A 27,228-nucleotide genomic window follows, 5' to 3' on the forward strand; every position below is an offset into this window, starting at 1 on the left:
AATATCCTCAAGGTATCGAGCTTACAATGGTAGCGAAGGAACGCGTCTCCTATGTCAGCGGAACCGCCACCTCCGGACCACCCCTTTTCCTCTTTCCCTTTCAAAACAAACTGTCACATACTTTCTGTATGGCAGAAGCTTTAAAAACAGCAATGAACTATGTTGCCGCTAGGGCAGAATCGGTCGTATGGGGAAGGCAAGGGCTTGGCGCGAAAGGGGATGAAAATAAAGGGCGAAGGAAGAGAGAATAGAGTGGGAGAGGTGGTCGCGGGAGGACAGGCCGCCGCATCGCGATGATAGAGAACCAAAGTATAGTCGTAGTGTACGTGGGTACACGAATGAATGTACACGTGTGTACATTCAGACGAGACGGTCGTTCGTGAAAGCACGAGGCTCGACTACCCCCTTTTCGCGTGTCACCCCTTGCCAGTGCAGGGGTTGTGCGATTTTATCTCCGGCATTCTTCTAGCCAGAGGGTCTCTGGATCCGCGGGCGGCTCATCGTCGGATGCACGCACGTAGCCTCGTGTGCGTACATCCGACGACAAAGATTCAACACGCGACACGACGTAGAATAAATGGGACGAGCAATAGTGTGCGCACACTATGGACCGGTATCGTCCCACGGCTGTCTTTCAACCGAAGCAAGGAAATCTCGAGACGCAGAGCAACCCCTTCTTCTCTTTCCTTTCTCTCCGTGTGTTGGCGATTTAAGCCTTATTCCCGAACGTTTGTCTCCCTCTTTTAAGCAATCCCCACCCCTTTACAGTCGATTCTTCTCCGTTTTAGTTGACGTATAGGTACCTTTTCAATTCTCCGCGGGCGACATCCGTCTTGCTGCGTACAAATATAGACCGAGCGGATCAACGATTAGATCTCTCATCTGATTAGTCTCGGAGACTGCGTTAAGGGCTCCAGGGATGCATGCACGCTCCGTTTCCCCACGAATCCTGACCCAGTCCTCCTATCCCGGAGGTGAGTCGAGATAGTTGGCCAGGTAAAGGACAGAGCTCATTGTCAACGATCATGGGACATGGTACGACGATCGTGCGACAGAGAGTTTAAAGGATCAAGGGTTAGAGCCTGCGGCTCTCTCTGAACGGGCCTCGAGGGAATCTCTTCGAGACGGAGCCTCACAGATGTTAATGCGATTTGCCGTAATCTTCTTCGATTCTCCAGACGACTGTGTTCATTTTTTTCACCTCGATTTTGTTCGCCTTCGGAGAAGATGACTTCTAGGGTGGATCTTAAGAAGGATGCTACGCATCGGTCGTATTAGAGTCGCCGGCAATAAGCCTTTGGTTCTCACGAGTCATATTCGTATAGAATACGAGGTGATTCATCTTTAACGCGAGAAATACCAGAAAAATTGCTTTCTTGAATATTTTTCCTCGGTATGTTTCTTTCATCCCGTAAAGAACAATTTACTATTATTATAAAGAAAATTTCCACCGTAGCCAGCCTGATTTTCACGAAACGAACAAACAAGAGGTGTTCGCTTTTACGAGAGAAGATTTACTACGAGGAAGGCAGGCTTGTTCTTCCGGGCGAAAAGAAACCGTTTTGGGTTGCACGCTACAATTGCAACGGCGGTGCAATTGGAACGGCGTACAAAGCGGTACGAGGAGAACAGGAAGAAAACGGTGGCGAGGAAAAATTGTTGGCAACTTTTGATTTCGCGACATGGTCGAATAGGGGCGATGCAGATTTTTTCTTCTCTTTTCCACCGAGCCGCCGAGTAAATTCAAATTCTGCGCGATGAAAAACCGTAACCGCGGACAAAGGTACCATTTACTCGCGACTGCAGCTTTCAACCATTTGGCAGAAACGCGTTTTACCGCCTTGCGCGCCGTCCAACTCTTTCTGTCCAAAAGACGGAAAAAGCCGAGAACAGATCCTGAGAATCTGGCCATTCGTTCACCGAACCAGCTCCAACCTTGTTCTGTCCAATTACAACTCGTATCACTTCCCTTTGGATAGTTCAGTCCTCTCCAATTAACCCTTAACTTGGCTGTAACACATAGTTTAATGATCGTCACAGAGCAAAAGCTGTCCAGAATATTAGTTTTCATATTCCTCTTGATAACAGGTATCGGAGTCGATGGGACAGTTGATTTCACTCTCCACTCTAAATTTACACGCAGATCGCGTTGCTAATAGGCAATCATCGAGAGTGGGCATCCCTCGAGTAGGGGTGTATAAAATTTCAGCGTGAGACCGAAAGACAAATCAGCGTAGAAGCTGCGTATACAGCGGCACGTATCATCGGAGCTTGTAACCAGGAGCTGGCTAGAGGGGATTGAATAATGCATGAAGAGCGTTTCATTTTTCTATACTGCCGACCGATACAAAGTTTCTCGTCCCGAAGGACCCAAAACAAGCTGCAATCTCCGGCAGTCGATGCTTTGTAATCCCGCTGATTTATGGCGTCAGATTTCGACCAGAAAAACGACAAAAAGGAAACTACGCATGCACAGGTAGACACAGGTATACAGTGCGAAGACGACGAGAAAGAAATGGCAGAGGCGTAAAAGGAAGTCAAAAAAAGGAGAAAAAAAGGAAAGAAAGAGATAGAGAGAAAAGAAAGAAATGGAATAGGAGCAAGGTTGAACGGAAGGAAAGGGGAAAGAATAAGACGGAAAAGTAAGTATGTCTGTTCGATGCTCGAGCACGATAAGCCACGAATCCTTCCCAAGGAGAGAAGGTCCTGCTGCGAGATTATCGGCTGAACCTCTATAGGGAATTCTCGATGACCTTGCGATTAGTATCGAAACTCGTGAATGGAAGAGATTTCAGCCACCACCTACCGTGCCGAAAGGAGTCTAGAATCGGAGAGCTAGCAAAGAGAAACACGTCGCTCCGGACTTGCCGTTTTCAGCCTCGGGACAGGTAAATCCTCTTTCCAGCAACATCGAAACGAATTATCGTAGTCCTGCTGTTGTAATAATACGGTTACAGATAAATGCTTTTAAGTTAAGCGCATTTGAAATTACGTGACTCCTCCACTCGCTGGAAAATATGCGACCGGCGATGCGTGCACGCGTTCTTTCACTGCCTGCTTTTTCTTTTCGCGAAACAAGGATAAGAAGATCAGTAATACAACCTGAGCCATGTTTGAAACGTTCTGTGGTTACACGGCTAGTTGATTTTTAATGGAGTAAATAGAGGAGAAAAGACGTTTAAACTTCCACCTCCGATTTTTCTTCTTGTCGCTACATTCGGATTACAAGCATGAAATTGCTATATATTCGACAAAACACATAAATTTGGAAACTTACTATGGAAACACTATCTTACAACACAGCTGTCCTGGAAAACTTTCATCAAATATTTGTCGAATTAGAAGAAATTATCATTGACACGTCGCAATAGCATGAACTTCGAATTAGTAATAACATCAAAGTAATTAGCCGATCGATCATGCACTTCCGTTCACCGAGCATGTTTATTCGATTCTTCGACCATGAAACGTTTCAAGCTCTTATGTGAATGAATCCGTACGAGTATCAGTTTCTCGAACAAACCAATAATTCCGACAATTTCGTTCGATCGATAGCGTCCAAACCGAACGAGAAGGATGCGCAAAGTGGCGAAACATTGATGAAAAAAAGACACGACGAACCCGGAGAATGATGCTAATTGAGCGTTTAATAAAGGCGATTTAGTTCCTTTTAATCCGGCCATGATAAACGTCACTTCGAAAAGAGTAAGTAAGAGCGACGGTAATAAACGGATTAGAGAGTACTACGTATAATTGCGGTGGATAAACGGCGGCAATTAAGCGAATGCCGGGGAGGGCCATTAAGAACATATTATTAAAGAAGTGGTAAACGGGAGTGCATCCCGGTGACGCAATTAAGCGGCATTTACGTACGCCTCGTTGCTAAATATTTGCAAAGAAATAATTACAGTTGCGTCCGGTGGAAGACGAAGGAGATCGAATTAAGGGTGAGTGGGGAGGAGGGAGGAGAAAGTACGAGGTGAAAAACAATTTCGCGGATGAATCTCCCGGTTTCTTTTCCCTTTCTCCTCTCTCTTTCGTTACATTCTTTACTTTCGTTGCTCGCTGGTCGGTTCGTTCACCGCGTGCCGCTCTCACTTGTTCGTTTTCTGCCCCGTTTCGAGCTCGGCTCGTCGGAATGAAGAGGTTATAAGGCAAGCGGCGCGGAACGATACGTCATTCGTTATAGCTTTTTTCGATGGTCGATCTGTACTTTTTATCTCCGGCCACGTAATAAATTTGGCAACAAATTGCGAGAACACAGCTTGCCTCTCGGTCGCGCGAGCGAAGGCAACTTTCGGCCGTGACGAGGGAACGAAGCCAAAGGACGAAGAGGAAAAGGGAGGCGAAAGCGTCGAGATGAACCACGAGGCGATTCGCTGCCACGGTTTAACCGGCACGTAAGAGCCAGGCGTTCTGCTCTTGCCGCGATTAATGGCCGAACCGGCGCAGATGACGGCATTAATGGCAGAGTAAGTGTTCTAAACTGACTTGATTTTTGCTCGGAGACCCGTGTACGCAACAAGCACACGCTGATTCTCTAACCGGGCACGTAGCCGCTCGAACAAGATCGAACGGCTTCTTACCTTCGCCCTTCTTCCTATCTCTTCACTCCCGTTTTTATCCTGCCGACCATTTTTTAGCGGCACCGTTAGAGACGCGCGTAGACGCGTGTTTAAGACGCGAACCAACTCTCGCTGCTTCGATTATCCGTGGTAACGAGCGGCCGGGACCAGCTCCGAGCAAAGAGGTTTTCAGATAATCGATCAACGAAATGGAGTGAACAGGAACGTTAATTAGTACGAGGGATGTATATTTATTGCACGAGGGGAAGGTTGTTGAGTTTTTCGTACTCAATAGTCTTTTCCTTTCCCATCGACTTGAAACTGTTTCAGCTGACGATTTTTAGGCTCTTTCGAAGTGTATGTCGCAGGAAGATAGGGGTTAGGTAGTGCCATAAGTGCTATTCAGCAGTATGTCTTGGCAATCTCTTGCACACCTAGAAGGAACTTGATGTCGTTCGAACAATTTCAAATTCAATGAGTATCTTTTCTTGCAGATGGTGAGTGTCGTTAGTACGTGTCACGCGCATGAAAGATTCCAAACGAGCTCGAAAATAGCGAGTAGATCACGTGATTCCCGTTGAATTTGCAACAATCCTAAAATCATTAGTCTCTTTCCCAGTGGTAATTCGTTAAATTTATTAAGCCCTATTAACACTTCCATCTCGTTTCACGATAAGCCACGTAACTTCGTTCCGGTGTAAGTCGATCGTAACGAAGTGCACACGCTAAAAAGCTGCTCATAAAACGGCCGAAACAATAAGAAATCTCACGGCGCGAGCATTGTTCTTCCTGGAATCCCTTTCTGGCGCAATTAGCAACGTGACTTCGCCCCTCACGACCTCGTTAGCCATTGTTCCTTTTCATATCAGGGATGATTAATGTCGACTAATCATAACGATCGATCTTGACGCTTCGGAGAGTACATTTAATTCTCTTAGACGAGAAACTCCGTTAAGACTCGCGTTGCACCTTACTCTTTTTTAACTTCCGCCTGTTTCTTGTCCTGTCTTCTTTCCCCCCTCCCTTAGATCCGCTCGTCAGTAATCGCGTGTCATCGCCAACTGTATCGTGAAGCTTCTTTTTGATTTACTACGTAGTATCATATATATCATTTTTTCATATGTTTTCTTTAACATTTATCTTCGTTGTTGGTTTGAGTATCTGTTGACTGCTAGAATCTAGAAAATATCAGTTTGTAGATTTAACAGGAATATCTGAGTAATTTGTTAAGCGATGGATTTCGGCCTGTACCATTCGGACGATTTAATACCACCATCGGTGAGTTTGTTTGCGTACGAGCGATTAATTGACTCGTAAATCAACGGGACACGACAGCCTGGAAGTATCCTATGATTAAGATTCTTAAAATACCGGCTCCACGATACTAAGCCGATTAAGAGACAAGATCATTGCGCGATGCGGTGGATATTGGCTTTTATACGAATATCGTTTTCTAATTGGATCTAATGGGAAATGGGATATTTGTAAAGCGTAATAGGTATAGATAAGAAACAATCGAGCTTCTAGATTGCTTTTGGTCACAAAGAATGTTATTAATCAAAGACTACGAATTTTCATGCATTTACACGATGAATCGCGTTGAGAGGAAAACTTAATAAACGCAGAACCTACAGTTTCGTTTTAATGAAGTTGAATATCAGGCAGAGTGGCGACAATGACGGAGTTTAATCGTAAACTGAGCGCAGTAAGTGTTCGCCAGGAGTTTCATTTAATGCCGTTGTGACACGGGGCGGCGTTGGATGGCGGTGGTGGAACAAGACGAGAGAAAAAAGTAAATAAAAGATGAGAGCGAGTACGAATTACTTTGAATCGCGCTCCGTTGCGCATCGTCGTGTAATTGCATTTACGTAATTCGATTCTAAATCCTGGCAGATTCGCCGGCGTAATTAATTCTCCGCCAACTAAATAGAACATCGGCATCGATCGTCACGGCCACCGATCGTTATTACCGATCTCGGCATGTTACGCGCATACCGTGTTATTTATTGCCAATTAGGATTCTATCGTTCCGTTCCTTTAGCCAGGCTCGAATGATCTGTCGCGTCGGAGATGTCTGATTGCCACGTAATTCTGCGATCGAGTCGACTTGGAGGTTCGAGTGAATCGACATACAGTATCGTTGGAAGCGAGGATAAAATGTAAGGAAAAAGAATTTCTTTAATAAATTGCAACTCTGAGATTATTTCAGAAATTAAGTAAAAGTCGTAAATTTTTTCTTTTAAGAATTTTTTATTTTTAGGTCTCCAGTGAATATGTTTAACGTTTTTATTGGTCGATCGCCAGAAACCGATTTTTTATTTTATTTTATTTTGGTTATTTTACAATTTGTCCTTGCGGACATTTGGTAAAGTGTTATATCTTGTTGGTGAAGAAAAAAAAATATAAATAAAAAATAATATAGCATGTGGGCGGCTACCCCCAGCGGGGTGCCAGCTTCGTTATGTTTAACGTGAGCGTGTAAAGTTCTCAGAAATCAAATTGGCTAATTTCACTTTTTTCTGTTTCTATATGGACCCGTGAAACGTGATAAATTTCCAAAGAAACGAATTATTTGCAATCTTAAGTTCATTTATAACGAGAAGACGACAAAGATAATCGCAGATTCCAAGGAAATTCTTCAAAAATTTGAACATTTAGCACAGTCTTCTTTCTCTTAAATTGAAAAGCTTGTCGACAAAGAGTTCTTATTACATGATACACTTACATGATACAAGTCCTTGCGTATATACACTGTATATTTTGGAAATATATGTAAACTCCTTTTTGTTTTACGGGTAGCACGACTTTGTTTCACGGACAGAGCAACCCTCTTATGTTTTACGGACAATCATTTTGAGAGACACTCATTTCCCAAACGGACGGACAGAGAGCAACATCAGAGATAGACAAGATCACAGAATAATTATTTAAAATTTTGAAGACTGACGGAGAAAGATCGGTAGTTCAGGACGTTGAAAATCGATTCTCGATTTTCAGGTAAACATTGTACAGAACTTGTTATTTCTCGTTTATGTAATTTATTGTTATTTATTGTTATAGATGGGTATCAATTGTTGTTTATTTTTGTATTTTATCTAATTACTCTCACAATAAAACTCGATTTCCAGACTTCGGAATCGATCACCTGAATTATACCAAGATTTACGATTTTACATATATAATCAATTTTGTCCATTTTCTACAATTTTTTCGAATGACCAATTGCCCGAAGTTGGCCTTTAAACTACAAACTGTCTCTCGACCGAGTACCTGTTATGGACGAGTCACTCTGTGGTCTGTCAGTGGTCACTGGTGTTCACCTTCTCCGAAATCATTCTTAGTCACTGCTTGACCACTGCCGCATACCGCGCACATCTCTGAAAATATCTTTGCAATTCTAACTATTGTATCTTGTTATATTCTACAGTTTGGAATTTAGTTGCTAATTTAAATAAAACTTCCAATCATTTTCTCTATATAACGTGAGTGTAGATTATAAAGCAAGTTGTTTGAATATTCTAAATTCAGTCGATAAAATTGGTACAAGGAAGAATGTAGTTTAATAAAAATGTCGTTTCTCGATTGAACGTGTAAAATTGTAGGAAGAAGGATAGGTTCGAGCTGCAATCTGCTCGGCGTTCAATCGATACGGTTCGTATCAGTAAACTGCCAGGTTCAATCCTCGCGCAATTAATAAAGCGGCATCGTTAATAAATAATACGGAGGTAGAAGAGAAGAATGGATATCGCGGTCGCCATGATTTCCTTGTCGTATCCCGTCACGAATAGCAGGTCGATCGGGCCGAAGAAAAATGGCGGCAACAAATTGAAATCCGGATGGAAAAACGGAGCATAATGACGTATCGAGCGCTCCACTCGCAATATAACGAATTAATAAACGAAACAGAACACGGGATACGCGAATATATAGTCGATCGTTTGCACAGTGTTAAAAATAGTCGGGCAAAACAACACATGGACGAAATACACGGACCGTGATAAAAACCAATTATACGCAGCGAACATGGTAAACCGAAAAATGCTTATTACCGGTCGACTAAAAAACGGGTTAATTACCGAACCATCCAGACAAGATTATCCTCGGATACGTTCCATAATATTTACGAATTCCGCTGTTTCCCTTGCCTCGTGTTACGACCACTCTAGTTCTTTCGCTCGAATATTCGACGCGGCACACCTAAAATATCAATAAAGCCAGAACGGATGGAGAAACGAAGAAAAGAGAGAAAGAAACAAAGAGGGAGAGAAAAAAGGGAAGCGATGAAAACGATAAACCGACCGTGATAAAGGTGGACAAGCTTCTCTTATTGGCAAGCTACGGGCTTTCCGAGCGGCTGTTTTTATTACCAGCCGCCACGCTATTGTTGATTATTAAATACGGCTAATAAATCGCGGTCTCAGCGAAAGGGCCCCCAGAGACTGTCGAACCGACAGCTTTCTTGGTTACTCGAGTAACCGGGCGTTAAGGGGAAGATCGATCGACGATTACGATCTACGGATCCGAGTTGCTGCGGTTCCACATCGATATCTCGTGGTAGAAGAGCGTGCGGCTCGTGTTATGGCCGCGAGTCTCGCAAGCTTTACGAGGCTGACCACTTTGTCATGGAGGGCGGCATTGACGTTCCGCGAAACGAGCCGACAATAATTTATAAGAAGGCAATGCCGGGCCGATGCGTGCCGCAATCATCTATGAGAAGAGAGCAGCAGAAACGTTTACCAATAGCATGTTTCACGGGGCGCTAATGACACCATGAATATGTATATACGCACCGTGGGGTGGAACGAGAGCGAGAGTGGTCCATCGTGGCCGTGTATACAGGGTGTCCTCTATCGTTCAACCGGCAACGAGAACGATGGTGAACGACAAGGGAGAGAAAATAGAGTGGAAGCTTTTTGGCCCGGGCAAAAGGTGACGGTCGCCTCGTCAACGGGATAACGAGCGCCGTCCCTTCCTATCTCTTTCTGTCTGGTGCGTACACGGTTCATGGGAAAAAGCAAATAAAATAAAATATTCGCCGGTTGACCGGCCACTTTGTGCCATGAAAAATTGCATGCAGATTGTGTGACGTTTCGTGACTTTCCACGTGGATGAATAATTTATGACGCGGCGGATAAACCGTTTCTAATTAGAATGCAGATGAATATCGTTTGAACAATGTCCAGTAAATATTTGCGCCGAATAATCAGCGGATTATGAGGGGTTAGCTAATTTATGCACGCAGTATTTTTTCTTTTCTTCTTTCAGCAAATGCCTACTCTGAAATGTATATATCGTTTACGAAATTTTTGAAACTCAACGAGAAATATAATATTTCTAATTTTACGTATCTAATTCTTAACGCGTTCCCTGCAAACGACAGTGCAGATCAAATACTCGCGAGAGCGCGTCTACGCAAAAATCACAGGGAAGCCTCAAAGCGACCACTGTCCAAAGAGGCGAGGTTGCAACCGGAAGGGCTTCTAGAGTTGAAATTGAAGCGGCTCGAAGCAAACGACACACCGTGTAGACAGAGTCGGTGAGATTAAGGGAGGGCACCGCTCGAAGCTTGGCTACGAAGGATCTGAAGAGAATGACGAGGAAGTGGGCGTGTCCTTTCTACGCTGTAAAACAAACAAGACCCGTTAATGATGCGAGCTGCTAGTTAGACGCAGGACCAAGCCAGTCGGCTCTTCTCGTTGTCTCTCTTACTCTCTCTTTTCCTCGCTTCCTCTTTCCCACCATCTTTCTCTCTCTCTCTTTCTCCCTCTTCCTCTTTCTCTTGTCGCTTTGCATAGGAATTCGTTTCACGTCATTCACGTGCATTCTTAATACATCGCCCGAGGGTTGGTTTCAGAGACGGCCCTGCTAACGTTCCGTGCTATTCCTAGCCGTTAACTGGATTTCTGTCCTGTTGGATCAGCCTCCGACGATGACTCGAAGCTTAGTGGTTTTCTCGGATGAGATTTAATGCGTGTTAGTCGAGTAAGGAAGAAGGATATATCCCGGGTATAAATTTCCTTGAGGAACCTCAGAGGGGATTCGGAGTTTGTTGAATAACGTGCAAGTGAAATAGAAATATCGTAGAACTGATATTCTGTGAGTTATTTCGTACCAAAGACAGTAGGATACCGTAACATAAAGCAATAAAAGGATAATTTTTGTTTAAAATTCACCATATCCAAACGTATCGGTACACCGAATGTGCCTGCGGAATTATTTAGCCTGACGAGAAGGCGGTTCCCAAGCGGAAGCTAATCGTCCAGACGTCGAAGTTACCCGTTCCTCCGGGTGAATCGTGTCTCTGCATCGTCGAACAATCGCGGTTACCGTAACTAGTTTGCGTCTAATTACACTGATATCGTCGTATAGACGCTCCATTGTTCTACATTGCCGTGAAATGCAACGTCCTTCGTTTACTTCCGCCAATAGTCCCAGCTTTCAATACCATCGACGTATCGATACCAAAAATTTTCCAATTTACAGTCGAGCAATACTTTGATGAAAGATGACGATATCGAATGACAAAAATTCTCTAAAGGAAAGACTGAAATCTCCTGAAAAGTCATCCCACTGGGAGAACCAATAAAAGCTAATGGAAAACACATCACTGATTTAATAAATCGATATGGATATGTATATATTAATACAATAAAAGCACACAAACTTCGACCTTAAATATCATGGATGAATGAAGGGATAAATAACGAGTGGCGAAGAAGTATGGATGGGCTGGTTTGGAAAACTGGTGGCTGCTGTTGAAATAATTTAAACGGGGCGGCCGGCGATGTGCGTCGGTCAGGTGACCAGGGTTCCGAATTACGGCCGAAGCCGCGGTCCTGCTATTTATTAGCATAGTTTCTTATCGATTACCATATTCCCGCCATAAATTTCGATTAGAAAGCGTATCGTAAATCCTGGGAATCAGGTTATTAACCGACAGACCCCGGGCTGCCGACGCTTCTCTCATAAATCGACCTGCAATTTATGTAATCGAGTGCACTCGTACGAACGTTCAAGTAGTCGTTCACAACGCTCTTCTTAATATTCGCTGATAAGACGCGGCCAATAACTACGCCCCTCGATCTCGTATCGATGCTTCACGGATCGTTGCCTCGCTAGCAAGCAAGCACATAGTCAAGATTAGTATAACCACAACCGATACTATTCGCCGTAAAGTTGCGGCAGAGATCGCCGGAACTCCAGGCCATGTCATCTCCTGATCCAGATTAGCAAATTAATTGTTGCGTCGAATACGAGATAGGCTGATACATGGATCTCTCCTCGCGTTTGTTTCTTGTGGGCGTTGCTATCGACTTGCGAGTATAATTCAGGGGAAGATCTTCCAGGTGAAATCTTTTCTAATCTTTTTAATTTTGTAGAAATTGATTATTAGAAAGCTATTTATATATTTTTCTACAGTGGCCACAGGAAGTATATTTATCGTCGTGATTAATGAAATTCAAGTATGTTAGATTTCGCATTATTTAATAATACATACTTTCATACCACTAGAAAATTTGATTTTGATTATGAAAGCGAAAGAATAACGGTATATGGGAATATTTTTGGTAGACATAATACTTTGAATATTTTATATAGATATTTTCCCGCATTATACAGTGTACTTTTACGTTTTTAGATTTCTCATTAATTCATAAACACGTACCGTTAACGATATTCCTAGAATTTCAATTTCTTACATTCCACTTCTGTAGTCATAACTATCCTGCCTAATGACGCATCCAATATAATTTCTTGCTAATAACACACGAAAACCACGGATCATCTACCCGCGACGTCTATTAGCACGACAGCAGCTTGTTCTAAAAAAAAATCGTAGCTATTAGCCTACGCGTATAATTAATGTCGGCAAAACAACAATTACTCCGGCGCAATTACGCGCGAATGGCGAGGGCACACACGTGCCGGAAGAGGCGGCAGGCCACAGGGTAAGCGTGAAGCGGTCAGAAGAGCAGAGAAATAGAGATGGAGAGAGATGGAGAGGAAAGGGGCACGAATCGGGACTCGTTAGTTACAGATTCGCGAAACTAGATTAACTGACTAATTGTCTTGGCAGAAATCTCCGGTCCCTCGGCCTTGGTCCAGCTCGGGCACACAGGACTCTACGTTGAATTCACGGAACAAAGGCCGTCCAGGCGATCGTAATAATCCGAACTATGCGTTCCGTTGGCCCCCGGTCGTGTAAATTCATTGTACGTTCCCTTCCATCCTCTGTTCCACGCTAATTGCGAGAACGCGTGTGTCTATTAACTCTTGCACGCGTCAGTAGAAAATGATAAGCGTATTGAAGCGTTGGTTAAGTTCCTCGAGCAGGTTTAATACACGCTATATGTTGGTCGCGAAGTTTTACCGCAATGCTACACAACACGCAGCGTATTATCGCGCTGATTTTTCGCCGCTGGTTACCCTCTTACCATCCTGACTATTTTCCACGATAAGTTTTGATGGGACGCGTCACGTTTCGCCACGCTGATGACGGTACGCGGCAAGGTTTAATGAGAACGGTGCCGGATTTCGCTGGAAAATTAGCATTTTTTCTGTTGCGCTTATTTTCTGTTATTAATACAAGTACACATGTACGCTTGCCGCTGCTAGAAATTGTGTACATACACATTCCCTTTGTGATCTTTCCGCGATAATTTCGAAGTTGTTTCTCGGAAGAGACGAGTATGGAACCAGTGAAAATTGCAAAGATAGAAGTAATTAACCCGCCAAGTGTACGCCCGTACCTCTAACCTGGTCGCAAAAGTAAAGAAACATAAAAAGTCCGGCGAATATCGTTCGTGAAGCGGCAAACGAAGCGAGTTTACCGCACAATGGTCACCAAGGGTTGCTCGTAAAGCCGGACTTTTCATTGGTCCTACGACGGTTTGTAAATTTATCGCTCGGCCTGGTCCATGGCGACGTCTAATCATTAGAAGAGAAGCTAGGGGTTATTTAATGAGGCGCGCTGTAAGCCTGCTTTCTCTCTCTCTCTCCCTCCCTCTTCTCCTCTTCTCGATTTCTCTTCATGGACCATCACCGTGGCTCGATCTCGTTTTATACGAGATCCCTTTCTCGGCTCTTTGCTCGGTTCTCGTCTGTTCTCTTCTTTTTTCGTTATCGCGGAGGAACCGCTGTCAACGCTGACAAATTACGGCCGGACGCCGCGCCACTTCCCCGGAACGGATATTCATAAGGCGGCTGCGCGCGTACGTTCCGTGGAATTTGCAAATTACTTTTTCCACCGAGTCCGAGAGACACTCGACCTTCTGTCTCTCGTTGCCCCGACCACCGTGGAAACGTGAAGCAACCGACAGATCGTTTTCGTCTCGTACGAGCCGTCGAGCTATGGCCACGAGCATGCGCCAGGCACGAAGGATCGATCCTGATGTGCACGCGTGCCGTAACGAGCCCAACGTGTTCCGTGAGCGTGAGTCTCGGATCATTGATTGTTCAAAGGATCATCGTTTAGTATGCAGGATCCAGCCAGTGGCCCGCTAGGTTAGGTGTACGTACATCTGCTTAAATCCGGCTTACGAATGTCAGTAACCGATGGGAAGGGGAAATGTTTGCCGCCGGACAATGGAAAACTCGTGACATCCCTCTTTCTTTCGTACTCGGCTCTTTAATTATGCACTACGAGCCGACTGGCCAACCTTCTTTACGAAACGAAAGAACCAACTGTGGACGGACACCTTTGCGCTAACGAAGGATAATTATTGTGGTGGATTATAGAGAATTTAGGCGGGTTCGCTCTGTCGAGTAGAGTTTTTAAAAAAGCTTTACCAACATGCTCGATTTACTTGAGAATTCGAACGATTTCCATGGATGGAAAACGACTTGGCAGATAGCCGACAACTTATAGCGTTTTCTGCCAATACGAACTTTAGATGAGCGAAGTTGCATCCGTAATAAAGTAAATGAGAGTAGATATAAGCGGGTTGAAGAGATAGGGGCTGTGGATGAAGATGAGCGGAATTTGTTTCGCGTAATTGTGATTAGAGCTTGGAACTGAATCCTCGGCATCTTCCTAAACGTTGCTCGCGTATTTTATACGGCCAGTAATCTGGTCGCCGGAATGGCGAAACAGGTTTTACCTTGCTCGTTCGAATGAAGACGTTTCCGGTACTTTCTGAAAACTGCGTGGACATTTTTATTTACTCATTTATACTCGCCGCGGAAGTTAGAGACCTCGTGGAACGACGTGCCTCGCAAATCCAGATTTACGGGAAAGAACCGGAAGGTAGCATTGAACCGAAAGAAAGTTGTGTTTTTAATAATGCTGGGATACTTTCTTTAATCTTCCGGAAAATTAAATTCTACTGCTATTTGAGAACTTCATTTCCATTAGTTATTATTTCGTCGCTAGAATACTTTCGTATTTATGTGAACATTTTTAAGCGCGCAACACAATATACAATGTGTATAAAAATATACAAAATGTTCAGAGTGGAGAGATATTTTTATTTGTCGGGATATTTAAAACATATATTTACACGTGGATTATATCCATAAAAATATAACAGTTTAGTTAGATCGATATTTGAAAAGATGTGCCGTAAAAATGATTCACTTCGGTGGAATTGTCATAATAGCTCGATAAGAATACACTGTTTAATATTATCTAATGTTGCAATTCAAAATACAGCTATTCTAAGCTTTATTAAATAATAACACGTATGTATGTATATTTACACGTAGATTATATCCATAAAAATATAACAGTTTAGTTAGATCGATATTTGAAAAAATATGTCGTAGAAATGATTTACTTCAGTGGAATTGTTATAATAGTTCGATAAGAATACATTGTTTAATATTATCTAATGTTGCAATTCAAAATACAGCTATTCTAAGCTTTATTAAATAATAACTGACACGTATGTATGTATATTTACACGTGGATTATGTTCATAAAAATATAACAGTTTAGTTAGATCGATATTTGAAAGAATGTGCCGTAAAAATGATTCACTTCGGTGGAATTGTCATAATAGCTCGATAAGAATACACTGTTTAATATTATCTAATGTTGCAGTTCAAAATACAGCTATTCTAAGCTTTATTAAATAATAACTGACACGTATGTATGTATATTTACACGTAGATTATGTTCATAAAAATATAACAGTTTAGTTAGATCGATATTTGAAAGAATGTGCCGTAAAAATGATTTATTTCGGTGAAATTGTCATAATAGCTCGATAAGAATACACTGTTTAATATTATCTAATGTTGCAATTCAAAATACAGCTATTCTAAGCTTTATTAAATAATAACTGACACGTATGTATGTATATTTACACGTGGATTATGTTCATAAAAATATAACAGTTTAGTTAGATCGATATTTGAAAGAATGTGCCGTAAAAATGATTCACTTCGGTGGAATTGTCATAATAGCTCGATAAGAATACACTGTTTAATATTATCTAATGTTTCAATTCAAAATACAGCTATTCTAAGCTTTATTAAATAATAACTAACACGTATGTATGTATATTTACACGTAGATTATATCCATAAAAATATAACAGTTTAGTTAGATCGATATTTGAAAAAATATGTCGTAAAAATGATTTACTTCGGTGGAATTGTCATAATAGCTCGATAAGAATACACTGTTTAATATTATCTAATGTTGCAATTCAAAATACAGCTATTCTAAGCTTTATTAAATAATAACATGTATGTATGTATATTTACACGTAAATTATATCCATAAAAATATAACAGTTTAGTTAGATCGATATTTGAAATAATGTGCCGTAAAAATGATTCACTTCGGTGGAATTGTCATAATAGCTCGATAAGAATACACTGTTTAATATTATCTAATGTTGCAATTCAAAATACAGCTATTCTAAGCTTTATTAAATAATAACATGTATGTATGTATATTTACACGTAGATTATATCCATAAAAATATAACAGTTTAGTTAGATCGATATTTGAAAAAATATGTCGTAAAAATGATTTACTTCGGTGGAATTGTTATAATAGTTCGATAAGAATACATTGTTTAATATTATCTAATGTTTCAATTCAAAATACAGCTATTCTAAACTTTATCAAATAACTAACATATACTTAAACAATTTATTATTAGACACCCTCAATATCCAAGAAATATCAATTCAATTTAAAATAAAAATAGATAATTTAAACATTTCTAAACGATCGTGTAATTGATAATTCCGTCTTTCGAAGCAATATTTTAAACAAATATCGTGCTCCTAACGAACAGACAACATGAATCTGTATGTAAACATACTCCGACTTGATACGTCGCAAAATCGAGACCGAATTTATTCGTGTGACAACAATAACACGAAACCTCCCCACTTCGACCTCTGGCTGTTATCGAATCGTCGACGAGGGCTCGCCGACTTATATACATTCAGTTTCGTGCGACGAGCCACAAGGGACGGCAAACGATTGTTAATTAGCGTCCGAAAAGAGCGACGATTTCACAGTGTACCGTGAGCGGGACCGTTCAGCGAATCGCCATTGAAATCGATAATAACACAGCGCACGATGTTGTCGAGGGGGCGGGAGAACAACATCAAAGGGTGACGAAGAAGATTCAAATTCGCAATCAACGTGCAACGAATTGCGGGCGGTTTATGCGCGGGGAATCGCCTGTGCAGAGCGTGTTCGCGCGCGTGTAGCACGCGAAGGGCCGCGTTATTCGTGTTGGGACTCGCGAGCCCTCGTTTCGCATAGAAACTAGCTGGTTCGGATAGCGTTACCCGTTCTACGTCCCTAATTCGATGTCAGTGAAGTTTAATTCGCACTTTAAGTTCTTCGTGACGTGAATTTCAGCGGACTAGAGAATTCGAACCATCTGCGCCTCGGATGAACGATATTTCGAGTAATTAAGACTCCAGTATCAGTCTCCAATTACGCATTCGTCTCGGTAAGTCAAAAAGTGTTCTTTTTTCACTTGGATCTTTTCACCTTTCCTCTCTCTCTCCCTATCTTTCTTTCTTTCTTTCTTTTCCTTCTTGAGAATCTTTGAAAAATTATCCTGAAAGAGATGCTTCAAGTAAGGGGTAGAATTTTTCCATTGCTACAACGACAAGTCCAGGAAAGTCTGCTCGAGAAACACTTATTACTTTATACAGACTTGTTTGTCGTTTTTAACCGGTGCATTTTTACGAGACACTTAACGCTTCTTACTTTTGGTCTGTAGGTACTCGTCTTACGTTTCTCGAGCGGGTGAATTCTTTTTACGCATAGTTGTCGGGAGTTTGTCAATGCTTTTTTTTTTAGAAGCTTTTTGCGTCGTTTTGTTAGATATCGTTACGTTAAACTGGAAAGCTTAGGATGGAATCCGTTTGACGTAGAAAATCGCCGATTACATAAATTTTCATTGCTTCTCGGCTTGCCTTTTCACGGATTTTACGACTACTTACGACCAGTTAAAGCGGAAAATCGCGGTAAACAGCGCGATCCCGATTTCAAGAGGACACGGGGAAGGGGCGACACAATAAATTGCAGTCGTTAGACGGAAACACGAATTTGCGTTTCCGTCGAGCCACGTTCCACCGTACTTTCGCAACTTTCTCGCTCTCTGCGCGTTTGCGGCGCGTCGCATCAATCACGATCGTTATCGCGCCGCGAAATTGTGCCGGCGCACCTTTGCAACGCGCGGAAATTTTCGCCCCGTGTTGATAAATCGCGTTCCCCGTGATCGATTCTACGTAGGCAAGCTGTTTTCTGCATTCGGTTCGAAAGTATCTATCCGAGAAGAAATACAGGCCGATGCAATGATAACGCGATTCAAAATTTATTTCCCTTCCTATCGGTCAATGTACAATTTTATTCTTCTTAACAATTCTTTGCCACGAGTCGAGAAATTTATCACCGTATTGCTTTTGTACTACTGAGTGGTCGTAGTAAAATTCAAAGATTATAATTGATGAAAAGAGCGTGTTGTATAGGATTTGTTCTGCCAAATAATTTATCGACTAACGATATTACGTTGTCTCGAAAGTTTCTTTCGTTTTAGAAGGAAATAATGGATGCACAACATTTTTTGTTTTATATTATTTTATTCAGTTATGTACGATCCATTTTGTTTTATTTCTATTATTACGATTATACATAATTCACTAATATTAGCTTGTCCCAAAAGTTTCTTTTGTTTCGTAAGGACATAATAGATGTATAACCCTTTTTCATTTTGAGATGGATTAAACATGTAGGTTATTTGATAATAATCAAGTTGTAATAATCAGTGTATTAAAATTCGTATTAATAGAAGAGATAGTGTACGCCAGTTCTAATTGGCTCTCGCTCAATACTCTTATAAAGATAACAATTCAACTGTCCACGTTCATTTATATTTTACAGTAAAAAGTTAAAAGTCAAAGTTCTTGTATAACTGTGGTTGAAGATTACAAATAACGGCAATAACAATCTGTCAGAGATCGTTTATCTGTAAACCAAAACAATCGTTAGTGTTCAAAAGTATAATGATATGGGAATTTTCTTTTGACTTTTTCTACGCTCATATGCCGCTAGTTTTATATTATTTTATTGGATTTTGTACGATCCATTTTGTTCTACTTTTATTATCATAATCATACGTAATTCAATAAAACAATATAAAACAAACAATATTGTATATCCGTTATTTCCTTACAAAACGAAAGAAACTTTTGGGACAACCTAATATTCGTGAATAGACAAGTTACAGGTTGTAGGCTATAGACTAATCTTCCATAGTTTTAAATTATACGTCGAATAGAGATTACTGTCACGGATAACATAGTGGACATTAGTCTGCCTAATCATACCTCGATAATGTTTTAAATACCAACACACGAAACACAAACGAGAACTGTAGATAAACCATGAAATATAAATAAAGATTTCGTGTCCGATATGCAACCAAAAATCAGAGTTTCTATTCAACAAACAGAAACTTCCCTTTTCCACTCTTCCCTGTGTTGAATCCTAGAAAAATCTTAATTAGTTTTCCACATTCGGAGCTATTATTTAATCGTAAATGTATCATTGACTCACTATACATTATTCGAAAATTCCATCGCAAGCTGAGAATTGGAAAGACAACAACGAGGCGTTGCTTAGTGGCGGACAATATTTCCGCCAACAGGTGCCGAACGATAATTACCGAAGTGGTAGAGCCGAGAGATGCGTGCGGAAGATATACGATGCAGATGTTTCGTTGGTCGGTTCGGCTGACAAAAAGAGAACACGTGGATCATCGACAAGGACAAGGGCAAGGCGGCTCGTCCATAGAAGAAGAGCAAGAAGAAGAAGAGGAAGAAGAAGTACTAGAAGAGAAAGAAGAAAAGAGATGGAGGAGAAGAAGAAAAAATGGGCGTGCGTTAGTCTACGAGCAAAAGAAGAATGAGAAGGTTAGTGTGCTCCGGTCGGTGGTTAGAAAGGTGGGACGATGGGGCAGGTAGAAACGAAGATGGACCATGAAGAGACACAAGAAGGGGCCTGCGAAGGGGAAGAGCAGAAGAAGGAGATGAAGAAGAAGCGAAGGAGGAGCAACACGACCCTCTACCGACCTAATGAGCTCCGAGCTCCGGGACTAAAATAATTATAGAAATTTCCTGCCGATGAACGAAGCACCTTAAGAAAGATTGCCTCCCATTAATAAGCCACAGACGTATTTGCCTCCAGAATTATAATCAGCCCGGTCTAACAGGCCGTTCGTGTTTCCGTGAAATTCGTGTGGCTGTCGTGGCTGGCAGCATAGGATCGGCAGCACGAAACGATTTAGTTTAGATTAATATGCTACGTCGGTGTTCTGAGTACCGAGAGATCATGGCTAGACGGAGAAAGATACAGAGGGAAAGAAGAAGAGGATGGAAAAGGAAAGAGGAAGAAGACTTCGCCTTTCGACCTTATTGATTTTCCTCTCTGCTTGTTCTTCGTCTCTCGTGTATTCACCGTCCCCCTTTTTCTCTCGTTCCCCGTCCAACCTGCTTTTCTTGCCTCTTTACTTTCTTCCTAGTCGTTCGTGCACCAACTGGAAGAAAGTAGACACTCGTATAGGAAGAAGGGCCAAGCAGGAGTTAAACAGCGTGCATAAATCGAGCACGTATTAGTCACGATCCATTGATCAACGTAAGAAACGACGCGTCGTCGATCGGCCGTCATGAAATTAGCGTTTATATTTTTGTAAAGCGTAGGGAGTAGATGGATGGACAAGGCGAAACGGCGTGATTCAACGGAGAATGAGTGGTTCGTGGATGGTAAAAAAGTTTTTGGTTGAAGAGAGGGGTAGCTTAAAAGAATATTAAATCGTGAAGAAGTAAGTAGAAGTACCATTGTTGGAGGAAGTACTTGGGTGAAATAAAACGAGAAGAAAAAGATGGTTCATCGCGAATCTGCTAGTAGGTTCGTGAAGTGTTCATTGAACTTTTAAAGTTCTTTATTCTTCGTCGTTATACTACGGTTATTTGGGAATTCTGAGCATATAGATTTATCAATTCATTCGATATATCTCTTTTATCTAATTCATAAATTAGAGATTTGAAAGGTGGACTCGGTCAACGAGAAATAAAGTAAAGAAACATGTTCGTGATTGGACACCAAATATTGGCAGAAATGACGTTTCCAATGAAATATAACTCGTATAGACAAGGTGACGTTTTAATCATCCCGCAACACGGCGACGAAACGATCAACGAGATCACGTTAATAGGGCGCGACTTGGAACAATCGCGGTGAGAAAGTGAAAAGGTCGCAATTACGAGACGCGCGTGCAGATTTTCGGCTGTAATTAATTACCGGGCGTGAGTTTATTTATCGGTGACCGCGTGGCGACGCGATAATTTTCTCCTGACGATTTATCCGAAATCCCATCCGATAAATAGCGAGCTTTTCGATTAATCGACCCAACATTTGCTCAGGCGTCACGCGTCGACTAAATATTTTTACTAATTAATACCTCCCCTTTCGTTTTTCCGCTTCAGCGAACCTTTCGCTTACAACGATCGATTCGCTCCTCCGGAATAACCAACATGCCAGATAGAAATTTTAATCGTAGAATTTAAATGGAGGTTTCCCTGTGGCAACGTACATATTCGATGTTTGTTCAGGCTAACTCGACATAGTTGAAATCAATCTTTGAAACTCCTTTCCTCAACCTACATTTTTAATCCGGTCTGCGTTCAACAAAATCAAATGCCCCAGTTTTAATTGCCAAATATACGCCGAGATACCACCATTGTAATGATCGTATTCGATATTTGTTTAATTTGAAATCAATCGATGCTCTAGCTTAGCATAATCCCTTGAAACTAGCTCCCGTTAGCTTTGTGTTGAATTCACTCAGTCGTTATTCAGCCAAATCAAATCCAGTTTCAACTCTAATTGCAAAATATTAACCAAAGTACACAGTCTGAAAAATCATACTGGATATTCGTTCAAGTTAAAACACTTTGACTGCCACGCCAAAATCACATGTTTCGCTCAGGACGTTCAGTGTTCTAACACAGTGCACCATTAGATGCAAGATTTCTTCTCATTTTTTTTTAAATCGATGTTCTAATAAAAATGTTTCATTGTTCAGTGGGGCACTTTTTATTCCAAAGTATCTTCTATTTATATTTAAAATATTATATTTAAAATACCCTAACTTTGATTTTCATTCAATTTTTACAATTGTGAGAAGTTCAAGCGCTCCGGTCTCTAATGATCACTGTGGCGTCACAGAGAAACGTAGCAGTCAAAGTGTTAATCTCCGATCGAAGGACAATTTCTATGAAAAACTATCGACACCAAGCTCGTAGCAAATATAATTGATATTCCACGAATCGGAGAACTGAAAATTGTTACAAGCGTCGTTCGCGATCTACTTTTCGCTTATTACAAAGAAACGTATTTGCTCGTAACGCTTAATTGTTTTTGAAAATGTGCTTCGAAATGGGAATTGATCAAGACGTTGGTTGAAGTACGATGCAACTTAACGTAGTCACAGTAGCAGTCAAACTAATCAATCCAACTTGAAACTCCTTTCGTCGTCGTCATCCTTAACCCAGTCATCGTTCAGCTAAAACAAACTCAGTTTCAATTCATTCCTCTACGCCAGCCAGCACCACGGCGAGTTCCGCTCTTCATTCGCCGACCAAATCGTCTAATCCACTGCCCTTATTGAGATATATATATATATATAATTTTGTGTGCTAGACTAGATTAGCCGCATAGTAGTGACACACGTATGTGAATATGAGTGTATGGAAGTACGTGTGTGCGCGGCATCTCGAAAAACAGATGAATGTAACTGTTCCGTTGGGAGTCTGGTATGGAAGATGGTGAGACAAAGAAAGTGCTGAGACGCGTGCAAATGCATATCGACGAAGATCTTGGAAATCGTTTATTAAATAGATCTTAAACTATTTTAATATGAATTCTAAGTGTAACCTTAGTGTTCCTTTACATTTATTTCGGCAATTAAGACCCACAATTCTCAACAACCCTATCACCATCCAAAACCCTGTAACTGACCATTTCATTGTTCCTCGCCTACGTTAACTATCATCGTCATCTACGTCATCCCATCGATTGATCGAACGAAACGGATCATACCTTAGCATCTACTCGCGTCGTTCGCCGTCAAATTGGGCCAGGCTGTTCATCACGGAGGGAAGGGTTAATGATTCGCAAGACAGCCGCGCTGAAAGCGGCCGGGCGAGGGCAGAGGAAGGAGCACGAACAAGTTAGCGGCGCGAGGGGCGAGCTGCGAAGCGTATCGATTGTCGGCGAGATCATTTTTCACTGGAAGCGAGAAGCCGGCTGCTCGGGACAGGGAAAAGGCTCGCGAAACGTGTGTTGGCGCGGACCCGCGATTTGCATATGAAAGCCAACCTCGACTTCTGCCGCTCGTTGTCGCGCCGTTGTTTGATTGGCAGAGAACTCTCGCGTTTCATTCCATCCTCGCGTCTTGTCGTTTTCCAAGGAGCACCGTTGTCTAGCCTGTTTCGCCTGAAACGAACGAAGGTGCGACGACCGTATTCGCGTGGCGACTCCTCGACTTGTCGAGAAACGAACACTTGAATTCTTCGTGCCGGTTCCAGCCTCGCGTGTTTGCCTGCCGGCACCATTTGCATATGCACAACTCGGTGTTTCGATGTTCGCTCGATGTTTTCGGTGTCTTTTCATGTCTATTCCTCCTGATTGCGATTGATCTCGTTGCCTTGGAGTGCCGGCTTTCTTGTGCAATACACACTATTGTGTAAATAGGTATTACGCAATTAATTCGATTTTGAGCTTTGGGGCTTCGATTTAGGGATTACTTAGGCAAGAGTTTGTTATATTATGTTATCCGAAAAGTTTCTTGCGTTTTATGTTTTTTTGTTTTATATTATTTTGTCGAATTACGTACGATCCATTTTGTTCTGTTGAGATAAACACCGCGACATTTCACAGACTTGGTTTCACGTTTCTATGAGGGTGCACTGTTGTAAAAAACACGTTTGCGAAAGAACCTAATACTTTAAACGAGTAGATTGTATAATACTCGATAAAATGTATACGTTCTTGGATAAATTTACAAATCCACTGAAGATCCTTTGTGGGACTAAGTTAAACAATACATACTTATTACACAATAAATTTACAATCCAACGATCCGGATCATTAAAAGTGTCACAACGTGGTCCTTCTTGGAATATAGAATTCCTATGAATAGATCATTGCCTGTGTGAAATGTACATTTCAAAAAGGAGGTAAAGCGCCTCCAAGAGAAGACTAGTCGTTGGAAGTAAGATAAAAGTTGCAGTGATGCCCAAGTGGCAGTGAAGCAGGAACGCGACCGCCGCGCCGACGAGGCAAGATACTCTGTTCATGCTGAAAGCTTCGGAGTAGCTTGCTGATATTTTTTTCACCAGTCGAATAAATCTATCTTCAAAGATGACGCACACGAGAAGATAGAAACTCTCACGTTGGAACTGAAAGTATGTTGGACGTTTTTCATCAACAGGAGAACTGGGCCATCTTTAACGAGTTGTTCGCAACGCGTCGTGAAATTTAGACGTTTACCACGGTGTCGAGTACCTTCTCGCGACAAAAATTACTCCAACAGTTTGCGGCCAGATTTTTTAACCACACCCTGTACTTTCCTCGGGATAAATGTTACGCGCGTACGGTAATTGGCCCGAAATTACGCCCGGCCGGTTTATGGAGATTAAGATCGAGCCGCGCGCCGACGATCACGCTTCGAGGGGCCAAGAAGAAGAAGAAGAAAAATCTACCTCTCGAACAAGAAGAGGAAGAAGCCTTCTCGAAGAAGAAGAAAAGCCTTCCTCTCGAAGAAGAAAAGGGAGGAACTCTCTTCCGAAATAAGAAGAAAGTTTCTATTGGAAAGAAAGAGAGAAACACGATGAAGTAGAGGAAGAATCGCCTACAGCTCGATACGAGGCGAAGATAAAACCAAGAAGAGGCCAACTGGTCGACGTAAATGCGATTTAACGGGGATTCGTAGGCAGCTCGTTGTTTCAAGCTACAATGCCGCGCAATTTCTCGCAATTGATCGGTGGAACGGCGTAAATGGCGTGATCTATGGTTTTGGAAGGAGAACTGACGCTCATCGTCGACTCGCGAATCGATTAAACGCGGCTGTTTTGCCCGGCGCACGTCTGATTTCACGCGCCATAATGAACGTGCCTCGCGAAGGGTTTGGCAACGTATCTCCGACTCGTCGCTGTGGCTACTTCGGAGTTTCTTCGTGTAATGACACAGTGTACAATACCGTAGAAACTCGTAGCACGGTGTTATCGATTTCTCTGCTTTCCGTTCATTTTCATTAAAATGTGGTATCTCGAGGCAATTACCTACTTAATTACATTTTCTATTTGGCAACATGAAGCAATTTTAAAGGACATTTTACCAGACATCAAAGTTTCATTGAAATTGAAACTTTCGAGTGAAAATATAACCTGGCGTTAGATTTCCTCTTGGTACGAAGTAATCGAGGCTGATGGAAGCTGTTAAAGAAGATCGCTCGAGAATCTACGCTTCGTAGAATTTTACGGACGAATGTCTTACACGATTCTCATTCCGATTCAACCTGCCAGTCTCTGCCATATCTCTGGTCCGCGTCAGTTACCAGAAACCACCCGTCCTTATTGGCCTGACCGAATTAGCAGAAGGAGGCCCGTGATCGTCGCAAAAACTCGTATCTTCATCCGTTTGACGAATAACCGGGCCAGTCGAGCGTGGTTGCCAGGGTAGTTAATCAACGAACGAGGACGATGCATTAGCCGCTAGGTATAATTACGAAATTTGTCAAAGAACGTTGGTCCGCGCGGGTCTCGGCACGACCAAAGGAAAGAACAAAGGGCGAGAAAGGAAGAAGATACAGCGGCATTGACAAAAGGGCGGAGGGGTCATAGGTCGTATCGTGGATATGAAATTCCTGCATTATCAAGGTCAAACGTTGGGGAACGTGACTTTTAGCGGAGCTGTTAGCCACGTCACGCACGACTGGCCATGATAACCGACGACACTGGATGTTCTCGGAAGCATCAGTCTTGGTACGATGTCCACCAAGCACCCGGAGGAAAAGATGCACGAGGAAAGAAAGAAAGGAAGAAAGAGAGTCCGCTTTCTCGTGCAGACCACGTCGGGCAAAAAACGATTAAGCCGGCTATTGACATTCCGGAGCGCAAGGCGGAACGCGCGGCAGATATCGTTTGATATCGTAAAATAAATCGAGCTTAAGTGATATCGGGCACCGAGACCGTTCTTTCTGTCTCTCGTCGTTGCAAGGTACCATTCCATGATTCGATCCCGGAACTGGAATTCAACGGGAACGAATTTCGACGATCAACTCCCATAGGTTTTTCTCCTCGCTTTTGGTTCCAAGCTTCATCTTGCTTCTCTTGCTTTTTGTTCCTTTTACCCTATCGCCACCGCGTGCAACGCTAGCGCTCGTAATTCGTTCTATTCGATTTTATCTGACCGTTCGATAATTATTTACACTGGTTAATCGACGATTTCACGTGTAATTACGTTTTAATTTTGAATCGTCGCGTTCGACTCGATTTCGACGAGTTTCGTGGCGGCTGGTTATGTCGACTCGCGACTTTCACAACCGCTTGCCCGACTGTTGAATTATTGGGAGAACGATCGCGTCCTACGATCGAACGACGAAACTGCTGCAGTTCTATGAGGACGGTACTACCACCAGTCATGCTTACAACTTTTCCTATTCAATTATTCAGAAACGTTAGTTTCTGTTCGCGTGATGTTCTCAATTTTGCGAACCAGACACGTAATTAGAATGGTAAAAGACAAACAGCTTAGTTTCATCAATTTATTTAACACGCACAGATGATAAGAAAATCGCAAATTCCGAGAACGTTGCAGAAAGTAATACGTGTGTTTGTAATTTCTCCCCGAGTTTCAATCTATCGACGATGTCAGCATCGGTAAAAGAAACTTTAAGCTCAAGTGAAAGAACAAAACTAAAACACATAAATAAGGTAGGCAATACCTTTAAGAAAAATTATCTCTCGACCAAAAATTAAAGGAATGTTACCCAAAACTTTCTATAATATTGCCATCAGCTTTCTCAATATATTTCTCCACGTATTTTAAAGCGTCAAATTCGCGAAACTTCCGTAATCTTATTAAACCAATATATCAAAGAGTATCCATTCATCCAACGAA

At 42.0% G+C, this 27,228-nt stretch overlaps 1 long non-coding RNA gene across 1 annotated transcript in view; it reads left to right on the plus strand.

Moving 5' to 3' along the window:
• The window catches only part of LOC132909218 (uncharacterized), a 224,767-nt gene that overhangs the window by 61,854 nt on the left and 135,685 nt on the right, over positions 1 to 27,228 (plus strand). Inside the window, exon 2 of the long non-coding RNA XR_009658508.1 lies at positions 17,395 to 17,488. This is a non-coding gene — a long non-coding RNA (uncharacterized LOC132909218). The remainder of the gene's footprint in view (positions 1 to 17,394; positions 17,489 to 27,228) is intronic.

Source organism: Bombus pascuorum, chromosome 7 (genome assembly GCF_905332965.1).
Source record: "Bombus pascuorum chromosome 7, iyBomPasc1.1, whole genome shotgun sequence".
In the NCBI taxonomy this organism is placed as follows: domain Eukaryota; kingdom Metazoa; phylum Arthropoda; class Insecta; order Hymenoptera; family Apidae; genus Bombus; species Bombus pascuorum.